The sequence below is a fragment of the Rhincodon typus genome, chromosome 39, assembly GCF_021869965.1.
Source record: "Rhincodon typus isolate 14 chromosome 39, sRhiTyp1.1, whole genome shotgun sequence".
Taxonomy (NCBI): domain Eukaryota; kingdom Metazoa; phylum Chordata; class Chondrichthyes; order Orectolobiformes; family Rhincodontidae; genus Rhincodon; species Rhincodon typus.
In genome coordinates this window covers 1,113,375-1,125,895 of record NC_063370.1, presented here as the reverse complement: position 1 = coordinate 1,125,895, position 12,521 = coordinate 1,113,375, and positions in this window count along the sequence as shown.

The following is a 12,521-nucleotide window of genomic DNA, read 5'->3' as shown; positions in this document are numbered from 1 at the left end:
CACTGACCATTTTCTGAGATGTTTACACAGACAGTGAAAAACCATGCAAATGCACTCCTGTCCCAGGAGCTGCTCTCTCTCTCTTTATCTCTGGAAAGCCCAAAGTAGAGGGTCAGGGGTTGGTCTGTATGATCAGAGAATGGAGTCAAAGGGAGAAATATTCTTCACCGGAAAAAAGGAAGATCTTGCTTAAAGATTCAACTCTCAAAAAAGCCCCATGGCTTTTCCAATCATTATTAAATAGGTTTATGATGTTTAAGATAACAGAGTCATACAGCATGGAAATAGATCCTTCAGTCCAACTCATCCAGGCCAATCAGACATCCCAATCTGACCCAGCATTTGGCCCATATCCCTCTAAACCCTTCCTATTCATGTACCCATCCTGATGCCTTTTAAATGTTGTAATTGTACCAGCCTCCACTACTTCCTCTGGCAGCTCATTCTATACACACATCACCCGCTGCGTGAAAAAGTTACAGATTTTAAGACTTTTAAATCTGTTTTCATAAGGCTTCTTGTAGCTTTAAAGCTATAATAGAAATCAATTATTCAGCAAGTTTATTCCACATTGCAGTTTCTGAACTTTAAAACTGATATTTACACACAGATCAGGTACAGACTATTTAAACCAATTGGTTCAAGTTGCAGAATGATCCAAAGATGCGGCTTGAATGATTTTTTTCGATTGATTTGTACAACGCAATCTGTCTGACTCCCACCTGCTTAACCTAGTGTCTCGACAGGTCTGTCTTTATATTTTAAATCAACCGGTTCAGGGATGCAGTGGAATGGGTAAGATTTAAACCTGCCTCAGCTGATCTCAGGGTAGGGGCAGTACGACTGCACCACGAGCTCCTTCAGTCTATCATTGCGAGACTTTTAATTAAGCCAAATCAACTGATTGAACTAAATTAACAGCAATTTATAGCCGCATCGTAACAAATCACACTTACAAAATTCAAACTTTGCTTCCTTGTGGGAGAGCACTGCCTGAATCATCCCAGTAGACACCTCAAACCAGTGTGTTTTAGGTGTTTTCCCTAATTGACCTGTTGAACAATATTATAACATGCCTCTGGAGCAGGTGGGACTTGAATCTCCTGGCTCAGAGGTAAAGACATTACCAGCTCCAGGCAAACAACCTGTGGATAGTTTCTAATTAAACTGTTCAGGGATGTTAAGCAATGTCCTTCTCATGTGTATTTTTAACAATATAATTAAAACAAGCGATTAGTTACCTCGGTGGTGTTTCAGATAGTAGTATTTTTGCCATTGAGGCAGACATTGTGGGTTTAACTCCTGCTGGATTTAATCCTGAAAATCGAGGCTGTCACTCCAATATGGAGCTAGGTTCTGCACTGCCAGATGTGCTGCTCTGAGGGGGCCCAAGAGAGCAGTGCAATTGCTCACACTCTGGGTTAAAGAATATCTCTTCAAGTTCGACCTGTATTGGAGGTAGCAGAGTAGGTTCGTTAAAAGCATACTTTAAAAATCACTGAAGCCAGTTGAGCTGTGCGCCTGGGATGTAAATTCTAATTCAGTTCAGAAACAGAAGTACAATAGCATGAAAAAATATCTGCGATCTGTTTCGTCCTGATCTAAGGGGGACCAGGAATCTGTGAGACAAGTAGGAATGTAAACAGACCAATTGCTCAGGCTGTATAATGACCAGCAGAACAGGACTTGGCAAAAGATAATGACCATTTGGATTGAATTATTGAAGAGAGCATGCACTAGCTCTTAGGATTATTTGAGAAGGAAGCACAGGGGAATCTCTGTGCCAACTAGATCCTCACTGTTAGTGATCACCAGCATTGTCACGGTGATAAGAATAACACACTCTGTCTTAAGCTATAGCTGATCAGGGCAGCACATTGGCTAATACTGCTGCCTCACAGCACCAGAGCCCCAGGTTCAATTCCAGCCTTGGGCAACTGCCTGTGTGGAGTTTGCACATTCTCCCTGTGTCTGCGTGGGTTTCCTCCCTTGGTCAAAAATGGTACAGGTCAGGGTAGATTGGCAATGCTAAACTGCCCACAGTGTCCAGGGATGGGCAGGCTAGGTGGATTAGCCATGGGAAAGACAGGGTTACAGGGGAAGAGTAGAGGTATGGGTGTAGGTCGGATGCTCTTCAGAGAATTGGTGCAGGTTTGATGGGCTGAATGGTCTGCTTCTGCACTGCAGGGATTCTATAATCCACAGCTGTGGATGTGATTTTTCCACATGACATTTCACACAGTCAAAAATGACAGCCAATCGCCATGACGATTAGGAGCGAAGGGATGGAAAGAATTTCCTCTTCTCTAAGTAGTGTCACATGATTGCTTACACTTACCTGAACAGAGTGAGAGCTGCCTGGAGCCTGTTTACTTCATCCTCTAGGATCTGTCTCTGCCTCATCCTAAAACCGTAAGAAATAGGAAAAGGGTGAGTGTATTTGGTCCCTTGAGCCTAATCTGTCAATTCATAGAATTATGGCTGATCCAACATTCCTCACATCCACTTTCCTGCCCTTTTTCCATACTGTTTGATTCCCTGACTGATCAGGAATCTATCTATCTCAGCCTGAAATATACACAAGGACTCTGTCCCCACAACTCCCTCTGGCAAGGAGTTCCAAAGACTAATAACATTCCTCATCTTAGTCTTAAATTGGCACCTCTTCATTCTGAGACTATGTCCTCCAGGAAAGACCCAATCTAGCACATGCCACAGCATTGTCTACCACTGAGATGGCAGCGACCCTATTTGGACCATGTTGAGCCCTCACTACCTGCTGTCAGATCAGTCATCAATGGACATCAAAATAATTAGTTCTGAGTGGAACAATTTGAGATATTTCTGAGAGATATGACAAGGAGTTGATACAAATGCAAGTTTCTTTCATTACTTATAATCTTTCTCTTTGTCAAATACACCATGCTCACTGTGATTTGGCTATTCAGCTGTGGATGCCTCACACGTTCATCCCTAATGATGAGACTAGTAGGCGCTGAGCTACTGATCAGCTGGTTCCACAGCAAAGGATGTTCAAACAGAATTTAAATGGCACCTGAGAACTACTGATCCTCCCGGAGTTGGAGATCGCAGAGACAGGTTGATATTGAGTAGACCGTATGCAAAGGTAAATAGCAGCAAGGGTCCACAGGTTTTGGAATGCTGATATGGCTCCTTGACGTCTTGAGGAATGGTTAGAAACGGCCAGAGGAAGATGAATTCTTGGCTTTCTGATTCCAAATCCTGCTGTGGGTTTGATGCCTATCGAAAGGTTTCACCCCAACTGGCTAGGATTCTATTGTGGTCCGCTGAGAAAAGAAATTCCTCCTCATCTCAGTGTTAAAGGGTGCAGGAAAGATTTACAAGGATGTTGCCAGGGTTGGAGAGTTTGAGCTACAGGAAGAGGTTGAACAGGCTGGGGCTATTTTCCCTGGAGCGTCGGAGGCTGAGGGGTGACCTTACAGATGTTTATAAAATCATGAGGGACATGGATAGGGTGAATAGTCAAGGTCTTTTCCCCAGGGTAGGGAAATCCAAAACTAGAGGCATAGGTTTAAGGTGAGAGGGGAAAGATTTAAAAGGGACCTGAGGGGCAACGTTTTCACATGGAGGGTGGTGTGTCCTTGGAATGAGCTGCCAAAGGAAATGGTGGAGGCTGGTACAATTACAACATGTAAAAGGCATCTGGATGGGTATATGGATAGGAAGGGTTTAGAGGCAAATGGGACTAGATGAATTTAAGATATCTGGTTAGCAGGGATGAGTTGGACTGAAGGGTCTGTTTCTATGATGTACAACTCTATGACTCTCTGAGATTGTCAAAGGCCCTAAATTGAGCAGAAGTCTGATGGAGAGCCAGCAGAACCAACCATGACAATCCAATTCGACACAGAACTGAAGGATGCACAACCTCCAGTGGCTCGCTGTACCTCACTATAAGCCCAGCAGCAGAGTGGGAACTAAGCTTTACCTCAAACCCAGAGATAGCAAGGACTGCAGATGCTGGAGTCAGAGATAATACAGTGTGGGGCTGGAGGAGCACAGCAGGCCAGGTAGCATCAGAGGAGCAGGAAAGTAAATGTTTCGGACCTGGACCCTTCCTCAGAACTGAATCCCGATAAAGGGTCCAGGCCCGAAATGTTGACTGTCCTGCTCCTCTGATGCTGCCTGGCCTGCTGTGCTCCTCCAGCCCCACACTGTATTGACTTTACATCAAACTCTGTCCTTAAACGGGACAGCTCCATCCTTGAACAGATCTTCAGAGTCACCGTTTCATGAATGTCCCCCTGGAGAGGTCAGAATCTTCATCGCAGCATTCAGTATGAAATCACCCTTTAATATTTCATTATTCCTGACTGAAACTGTACGATTAAGGCACACCTATTGTTAAATGTTAAGTTTGAAGTCTGAAAAAAGAGGCAAAAAGAACCACAAGATGCATGGCTCAGGCCAGTGTCAACTAACTAATAACTGGATACATGTTACAAATGAAAAGTTAACACTTCAGATTGAGTAACTTTCATCAGACCTGGAAATAGATGGAAAACCAATTGATTGCAAAAAAGTATAGTGGTTGGGAAATGGGTGGGATGCATTGGTTAGGTCTAGAGTTCCTAGTAGACTGGGTGTACCCCAACATACACCTAATTGCTCCTGGAGACTAAGGAGAATATAATTCCCATGAGGTCACATCAATTCCTCAGACCTCTTTGCTAAATCCCAAACTGTCATTGGTGGTTACATCGTATTCCTGTTCCTGGGTCTGAACAGACTTGAGGGGGTGAATGGCTGTTGTGTTCCCCAGGATAAAGTATCCAAGTCTTTCATGTACGTTATGATCCCATCCATCATTATTATTGGACAAGCAGATCCCAGACTGAAATCTGGCTTGATAGATCATCTTTCGCTTGATTTTGGTTTTAACAAAGTGGCCTTTCACTGAAACACACGTCTGCAGATTCGGTTTTAACAATAAAATAGAAGTTTATCATGCAAAAGAAATGTAAGTAAAATAGAATAAGCCAAGATATTTTCATATAACACAATTTGGAAAATTCTGAAGCACATGGTAAAAATGTAATCTCATGTATCCCAATACCATCAGTTTTCAGTACTGAAATACTGCAGACAGTTCCTATCTCTATCACATCTATGGCTTTGATTTAATTATTCCTTCCAATTCTAGGGGGCATGCATTTAAGTTGAGAGGAGAAAAGTTCAAAGGAGATGTGAAGGGCAAGTTTTTTAAACAGACAGTGGTAGGAGTGTGGAACACACTGCCAGGGGTGGTGGTGGAAGCAGATAGGACAGGGACATTTAAGGGGTTTTTAGATAAGCACATGAATATGCAAGGAATGGAGGGATATGGACCAAGGGCAGGCAGAAGGGATTAGTTTCATTTGGCGTCATGTTTGGCACAACATTGCGGGCCGAAGGGCCTGTTTCTGTGCTGTACAGTTCCATGTTCTAATTCCTGCCCTAGAGAATTTGGTAGCTTATTCCTTGAGTATTCACACAACTGAGCTTAGACTTTCTCAACCCCTTTAGGATTCCTACCAAACACTTCTGGTCTGGAACTTTCTAACTAAAACCCTTATTCTGAAGTAACCTATTTGCAACCAACTCCTTCAGACAAAACTGTTTTTATACTTAACTTCAATCAGAACTTCTGAGAACTGAAAGCAAACACTTTCCAAACTATGGATTTTTCCTTCAGCAAAAAAAAAATTCCTGATTTTTTGAAACAGGAAAAAGTTAATTCTTTTCTATGTTTACTCCTTTATCTCATAAAACTCTCACAATACAACTACATTTTCAGTGTCACTCCAGGATGGTTTGGAAAAGAAATCATGGCTCCTGAAAATTGGTAAGTTAATTAGAGTCCCCTCTATTCACACAAACCTCACATGCCACCAGTTCAAACTGCAAACTATTCCTCCCATTTTGTCCAGCCAGGTACCTGTCTATAAACCTGGTTTGAGAGACAATAGAGAAGACTCTCCCATGGTTGAGAGGAGGAGGAATTTCCTTCATTTATCAAAACTGTTCAGACTGGGCTGCTTTGTGAGGTTGGAGAACGAGAATGATTCCAAATTCTGTTTAAAGGGGGGCTGTAGAAGGGTCTAGGCCCGAAACGTCAGCCTTCCTGCTCCTCTGATGCTGCTTGGCCTGCTGTGTTCATCCAGCTCTATACCTTGTTACCTCACACTGAAAGGCGTTGTGTGATGGAAGGGATTCGGAACACTCGGCATTTCTAGCTCTCAAAGCTCTGTGTGTGCAGGAGACAGCAGAAGAATACACAAGAATACACAAGCAAAGACAGCAGACAACAAACTGACACATTCACACTGATTACTGCTGTAGTGGTTGCAGAAGTATTTATTACTTCATCTTTATAGGAGAGAGCTGAGAATCATTTACTTCTGACTATTTTGAAGAGAAAATGATGATAAAGAGCATGGTAGCTCTAAAACCGCACCAGCAACTTTGGGCAGATTTTGTAAACATCCAAAATTTATGCAGAAAATCTTACAACAGGAACAAAATGCATTTTCCTTGCACAGTTTCCCAAATTGCACCAGCAATTCCATCAGAAAGGCACCTTTGATAAAGAAGGAGGGTGTAACGGTGGGAGTAGGTGACGGAGATAGGGAGGGGGTGTAGGGGCTGGAGGAGGTGACAGAAATAGGGAGGGGGTGTAGGGGCTGGAGGAGGTGACAGAGATAGGGAGGGGGTGTAGGGGCTGGAGGACGTCACAGAGATGGGGGAATGTAGAGTCTAGAGGAGGTTACAGAGATAGTGAAGGGTGAAGGGGCTGGGGGAGGTGACAGATAGGGAGGGGTGTAGGGGCTGGGGGAGGTGACAGAGATAGGGAGGGGTGTAGGGGTTAGAGGAGGTTACAGAGACGGGGCAGGGTGTAGGGACTGGAGGAGGTGACAGAGATAGGGAGGGGTGTAGGAGCTGGAGGAGGTGACAGAGATGAGGAGGGCGTGTAGGGGTTGGAGGAGATGACAGAGATAGGGAGGGGTGTAAGGGTTGGAGGAGGTGGCAGAGATGTGGAGGGGTGTAGGGATTGGAGGAGGTGACAGAGATAGGGAGGGGTGTAGGGCCTGGAGGAATTGACAGAGATGAGGAGGGGTGTTGGGGTTGGACGAGGTGACAGATTGGGGAAGATGTGGGGGCTGGAGGAGGTGACACAGATAGGGAGGGGTGTAAGGGGTAGAGGAGGTTACAGAGGTAGGGAGGAGTGTAGAGCTGGAGGAGCTTACACAGATAGGGAGGTGAGGGGATGTTGAGTAATTTGAAGAGAAAGATGGTGATTTTAATTCAAAAGTAAAATACTGCAGATGCTGGAAATCTGGAAAATGAGGAAACAGAAAATTCTCAGCAGCTCTGTCAGTGTGGGAATTTGAACATTGAGGTCTCGTCAGATTGGGGAACCAGTGTTGATCTGGGAAGGATAGGTCATGGACCCTACAAACAGGAAACCGGTTTACCTGCTGTGACATCAGCTAAGTGGGGGAGGTGATGCCCAGTTTGAATGAGGGTTGAATTTAGCTCTGAAGTTCAGAGCATCTCCTGAGAGTAAAACCCATGCAAGTGTCGATTCCTACACCTGATTTCTGACTGGCCATCTTCCTTTGGAGGACCCGGGTCCAGGAGCTGGTCAACCTGAAATTTTGGGTGACTGGAACATCAAATGACAGAGGTACAGGCAACAAGACAGGAGGCAGTCAGCTGTGAGCTCTGGAATCTAACATCTGGAAGGACCAGATGCCTGGACTGTTTTAAGCAAGTCCTCTCGGCCACAAACTTAATTAGTCCTTTTGGTGCTGCAACAAGTCATGAATCATTCTCATCTCCTTGGTTTTAGTGAAGGTACCAAACAGCTTTGGCTGTTTAGAAAGGAAGACCACAGGAGATGGAAAAAGAGAGGAAGACAGTGAGGGATAGAGAGAGAGATAAGATAGATGACAGAGAATGAAAAGTAGGCTAAATGGGTAGCAATTAACTTTAAAAATCAAAACCTTCCTTTGATGTTTCAGGAAACAGGAGCTGGAAACTAAACTCTTCATCTGCATATGTATTGTGGAAGGTGTCTCCGGGCACCAGAGATCGTCAGTGAAACACGATGCAAAACATGTTTGATATTAATCCAGTTGCGTATTCCCAGGCCTCCCAGTCCTGAGGCTGCAGCAGAATGTTCACCTATGAAGGAGAAAGAGAAGATTACCCAGTTTCAACATGTGCACCTGGACAAGGATAATGAATCGTTTCCCTTTCCTCACTATCATTTTCCTCCCTCTCCTCTGACTGATACAATAATGATGCTGTGTACGTGATGTTTGTCAATTAACCCAGCGTTTTCTAACTGGCATTATCTTTGTGTTCACATCTCTCCCCTCACCCCTTGCTGTCTCTGTCATCTCCTGCCACACCCCAAGATCCTCATGCTCCTCCTTTTGTTCAGTACCTTCAGCTTTTGACTTAGCGATATCTGCAATGTCCCTGGTCCTTTCCCTGGAATTCTTTCCCTAAACCTCTCCATCTCTGTCTTTCTCTTTCTCTCTCTGTCCGTCTCTCTCTCTTGCTCTCTCATCCTTTAAGATGTTTCTTAAGACTGACCTGGATTGATCAACAGTCCTAAAATCTCCACATGTGGCTCAGTGACACTCTTTGTCTGATAACGTTCCGGCAAAGCACCTTGGGCTGTTTTGCAACATTTAAGGTACTACATAAATTCAAATTGTGATAAATTAACACTGGAATCAACCTGTTTAAGATAAATGTTGTTTGCTATTATAGAAGTTGACTATTGCTGATAAAAGATACATTTTGTTGGAGATTTTTGCCTTGCATTCATCAGGACCGTTTGCAAGAATACTAAAATTTATCCTGCATGAGAGAAGAGCTGATTGGTTGGCAAGTGGACTCTGGGTTAATCAAAATTAATTAGTGAGTTAATCTAAATAATTCCTACTGTAAAAACTGAAACAGTGGTGTTGGTAACAAATGGAAATACTGAACTCTGTTGACCACAATCTCAAAGCACTTCCCATAATCCCTGTCTCTAGTTACCAGTTCTTTTCAAAATGAGAAAGCAGTAGCCAATCACAACTAGGTTGCAAAAGAAGATGAAGGAGGGAACCTGAGTGGACTCGAACAAGGAATATTCCATAAATCCCACAAAGCTAGACGTGGCTAACACATCTATGACTTGACATTCAATGGCATTACCATCACTGAATCCATCACTATCAATATCCTGGGGGTCACCAGTGACCGGAAATTCAACTCAAATAACCATGTAAGCACAGTGGCTACAAAAGCAGGGCAGAAGCTGGGAATCCTCTGACTAACTCACCTCCTGACTCCCCAAAGCCTGCCCACCATCTACAAGGCACAAGTTAGGAGTGTGATGGAATACTCCCCACTTGTCTGGATGAGTGTAGCCCCAACAACACTCAAGAAACTTGACACCATCCAGAAATGGCAGCCTGCTTGATTAGCCCACTACCCTATCACCTCAGCATTCACTCCCTTCAACACAGGCCCACAGCGGCAGCAGTGTGTACCATCTACAAGATGCTCCCCTCTCTGATAGCACTTTGAGTTGTCATACACCCCAAGGACTGCAGTGATTCAAGAAGGCAGCCCAGTCTCTTCTCCTCCAAGGCAATTATGATAAGCAATAAATACTGACCTAACCAACAGTTCACTGTTGCCCTTTAGGGAGGGAAATCTGCCATCCTTACCTGATATGGCCTACATGTGACTCCAGACCCACAGCAATGCAGTTGCCTTTGGGAAACTACAGATGGGCAATAAATGCTGGTCCAAGCAGTGATGCTCCCATTTTGTGAATGAATAAAAGGAAATTATTATGTTTGTCTGATACGTTTTAAAACAGAGATTCTATCTTCCTGTTTGATAACCTCAGTTTACTTTCCAAGGCAGGTGCCGCCTTACACGTTTTAAAATTGTCTTGATCACCAATTGGCCTGTCCAAATGTGTCTGTCATGACCAAACTTGCTTTTAAATTGGATTTAGGTATTATCTGGACATTTATAATGATAGCTGCAACAACATTCCAGAAGTCTGACACTATGCAACATAAAGTCATTCATTGCATCGGCAATCCATACTCCAATTGCTGGAGGTATAACAGTAATTCAGGTGCACATACGCCCCATGGCCTGCAGTGATTCAAGAAAGCTGTTCACTACCACCTTCTCATGGGACAACTAGGGACCGATAATAAATAAATAATGAACGATAATCTTCAACACCGATGCCCTGCAAGGCTGTGTACTCAGTCCCTTACTATACTCCTTGTACACTCATGACTGTGCAGCCAAATTTCATCCTAACTCCATCTGCAAGTTTGCTGATGACAGGTTGGATCTCAAGCAATGACGAGACAGAGTGCAGGAAAGAGATAGAGTGCTTGGTGGCACGGTATAAAGATAACAATTTCACCCTAAATGTCAGCAAAATGCAAGAACTGGTCTTTGTCTTCAGGAAGCAGTGTGCAGGATACGCCCCTGTCTACATCAATGGAGCTGAGCTGGAGGTGATTGAGAGCATCTAGTTCCTGGGAGTGATGATCACCAACAATCAGTCCTAGTCCACCCACGTTTACGCTATCATTAGGAAAGCACAACATGGCCTCTACTTCCTCAGGAGGCCAAGAAAATTCAGCATGTCCACAAAGACTCTTACCAACTTTTATAGATGAATCACAGAAAGCATTCCATCTGGATGCATCACAGCGTGGCATGGGAACTGCTCTGCCCAGGACCATAACAAACTACAGAGAGTTGTGAACAAAGCCTGGTCCATCATGCAAGCCAACCTTCCATCCATTGACTCCATCTACACTTCCCACTGCCTCAGGAAGGCAGCCAACATAATCAAAGGCCCCTCCCACCCCATTTATAATCTCTTCCAAATACTTCCTTCGGGCAGAAGATACAAGAGCTTAAACATAGGGACCAACATCTTCCCTGCTGTTATTAGACTTCTGAATGGAACTCTCAAATTTCAAATCTAATTCTTTTTAAATTCATTGAGGGGATGAGGGTGTTCCTGACTGGGCCAGCATTTACTGCCCATCCCTAATTGCCCAGAGGGCAGTAAAAAGTCAACCACATTGCTGTGGGTCTGGAGTCACCTGTAGGTCAGACCAGGTGAGGATGGCAGTTTCCTTCCCTAAAGGACATTAGTGAACCAGAAGGGTGTTTTCCCAACAATCAAAATGGTTTTATGGCCATTATTAGACTCTAAATTCCAGATCTTTATTGAATTTAAATTCTGCCAAGGTGGGATTTGAACTTAGGGTCCCCAGAACATTACCTGGACTCTCTGAAGTAACAGTCCAGCAATAATACCACCAGGCTACCATCTCCCTGTGATGGGGAGCTTGCTGTCTGTGCACCTTCTCTGTAGCCTCACTGTTCTATTACCCTAATGCACTTTGTATGGTATCATCTGCCTGTACTGCACGCAAAACCAAACTTTTTTACTGTACCTAGATACATGGGACAATAATAAATCAAACCACATTAATTCAAAAAGTGCTGGGCCCAGCCAGTGACAGCTGGAACACCTGAAGGAACTCAATAAAGTTATTCACATCACTTTGATTGCCATTGACCAAGGAATTGCTGTCATTCAAATCTACTACTCACTCTCTGTCAATTTAAACACAGGACATCAATAAACACTGAACCCATTTGTTCCATTGACATTTATTGATATTTTGACACCAAAATACACACACTGTTGGTAAAGGTAAATTCACCATAGTCCCAGAGGGCTGCTCTCTCATTAGTGGTGCTGAGTACAAGCCGACGGTCACCACACCTCAGGTGAGGGGAGAGATTGAGAAGAAGATTCCTTCATGGTAACATCAGCTGGTGTGGGAATGAAACAGAGGACACATGAATTATAAACTTTAATTTTCAAATAACTCCAGAAATTACTTGAACATTACAAGTAATGGAGCATTTAATTTCAATATTTAAGGGATGATTAGTCTGTTTTAAACTTCCACAAGAGACTATTTGGGGTTTAATTTTCTTTATTGAGAAGCCAGGTGAAGGGCTGTTGTCTACTGAGCTGATCATCAACACTACAAATGATACAGATTGGTACTGAGATATATCAGGGAGTAACTGCTGGGGTGACCGGGCTGGGTTGAAGATAGCAGAAGGAAGAGTAAACTGAGGCTGGAAATTTCCTTGGTGACATCCTGGAAAACAATGGTTTGAATCTTTGTAAATTTTCTGGGTGTTCCAGCACCTGTGGTTTTTATTGGGTGGGGGCTGGATAAGGTTTTTGGGAAACAGGGGGCAGGTTGCAGTTTATGTGTCCGTGATTCATCAAAACAGGTGCAGCTGTCAAACTGCAGCTTCTCTCTGTCAGGCCCAATTTTCACCACTGGGATGGCAAAAACCTCAACTTGAAGGGCTTTGAAACTTTCAGGAGGAGGTCTGAACCTGCCACGGTTCTTTGGAGC